At 49.0% G+C, this 1815-nt stretch overlaps 1 pseudogene; it reads left to right on the top strand.

Annotated features, from left to right (window-relative positions):
* Positions 1 to 352: 352 nt before the first annotated feature.
* On the top strand, positions 353 to 1509 carry LOC116900957 (annotated as a pseudogene).
* Positions 1510 to 1815: the final 306 nt, after the last annotated feature.

Here is a 1815-nt window from a genome sequence, read left to right as displayed (position 1 = left end):
CTGGGATTGAAGGCGTGTACCACCACATTTGGCTCATGACTAGGCTTTTAAATCCTTTTAGAAAGAGATTTATCTTTGTGTATAAGTATTTTGCCTGCATGTGTGTGTCCTGGGGTCCTCAGAGGCCAGAAGAGGATATTGGATCCCTGGAACTGGAGTTACTGAAGTTGTGAACTGCTCTCTGGGCACAGGGATCTGAACCCAGTTCCTCTGCAAGAGCTACAGATGTTCTTAACTGCTGAGCCATCTCTCCAGCCCATGCCTAGGTTTTTTCAAAATCATTCTTTCCATGTGCTCCTCTTAAGAAGGCAGGGCCACCGTTGTGGGCTAGGGTGTGTAACATGCAGCAGTCATGGCTAGCCATCTGGCCTGTCTAGGTCTGGGTACCCGGATGTCCCCTCTTGGCCAAGTGACAGTGAAGGTTGCTATTGACATTGGGTACTGCAACACTGACTGTGCCCAGGTGTATCAGAATGAGAAGGCAGTGGGCATGGTCCTCCTAGAGACACACGAGGAACAGGTAGAAAACCCCAGAAGTTCTTCAACATCAGCAAGCTGTGATTCACGGTCCATGACAAGAACATGGTAAAAGGAGCCGGCCAGGCAACACTCAGTGACCCACAGCCCCTGCCAAGCAACACTCAGTGACCTACAGCTCTGCCACCTGGACCTCTGCTGTTTTCACTGGACAGCAGGCTGCAAGCCTGGACCTGACTATTCCCCACTGGATGCATCAGGAAACGTGACTTTCAGTGACTCTGATTTTGGGGCCACTTGGACAGCCACCGATCAACTAAAGCATGAAGATTTAGTGAAAGCAGTTGGTGTCTTCAGATTGAGAGGAGCCTGAAGTTCATCAGATTGAGTGCCACCTGCACCTAACTCAGGAGAAGGTGACTCAGTGCTGCCATTCCAAAAGACATTGTGGTGACCTTGACAGGCCCTGGATGAAGCCTGAAAGACGCTTCTCTCCTGGAGGACCCCAATGGGGCAATTGCAGCCAAGTAGAATGAAACTATAGTCTGGGTGCTAACAGGTATCCCACAAAAAAGAACTTGGTGTCAATCCCCAAGTCTGTGACACCAGCACACATTGCTGAGAACTTTAAGGTCTTTGGCTCCAAGCTGAGCATCGATGATGCGACCATTCTACTCTGCCATGGCAGGAACTGGATGGAGGGTGTATGCCCTGAGGAGATACAAGGATGACCCCATCCATGCAGAAGCTGTGAATGCCTGCTCCTCCCCAAGCGATGTACACTGTCCTTCCTGCCTCATCTGTCCTTTTAAGTGTCACGTGGCCCATGTCTGCACTGGGTGGCACCGGGTGGCACCTTGCGGGCCAGACAGCGAGGACTTGTTAGTTGGCCATGAGACCTGGAGAGCAGTGTCGGTAGCCGAGGTGTTTGTTTCCGCCTCCCTCGGTCTTTCTTCTTCCCACCTAGAGGATGTTGAACACAGCACCTTTTCCAAACAGAAGCAAGATTTACAGCTCAAGAAATGCCATTAAGAGTTATGTTGTGGGTTGGGGATTTAGCTCAGTGGTAGAGCACTTGCCTAGGCGCAAGGCCCTGGGTTCAGTCCTCAGCTCCAAAAAAAAAAAAAAAAAAAAAAAAAAAAAAAAAAAAAAAAGGAAAAAAAAAAGTTATGTTGTGAGTAATGAGAACTGTAATCCTTTGGGTCAGATTTCTATTTGCCTCAAATAAAAACTGCTTTGGGGTGGGGTGGGGGGAGGCAAGACCATTAATCATGGCCAGTAATAGTTGTGACCATGAAAACACAGAGCTTGTAGTGATTTGAAGAAGAGGCCACCAGC

Source organism: Rattus rattus, chromosome 5 (genome assembly GCF_011064425.1).
Source record: "Rattus rattus isolate New Zealand chromosome 5, Rrattus_CSIRO_v1, whole genome shotgun sequence".
NCBI classification, from domain to species: Eukaryota; Metazoa; Chordata; class Mammalia; order Rodentia; family Muridae; genus Rattus; species Rattus rattus.
This window is presented reverse-complemented; position numbering and strand designations above follow the sequence as displayed.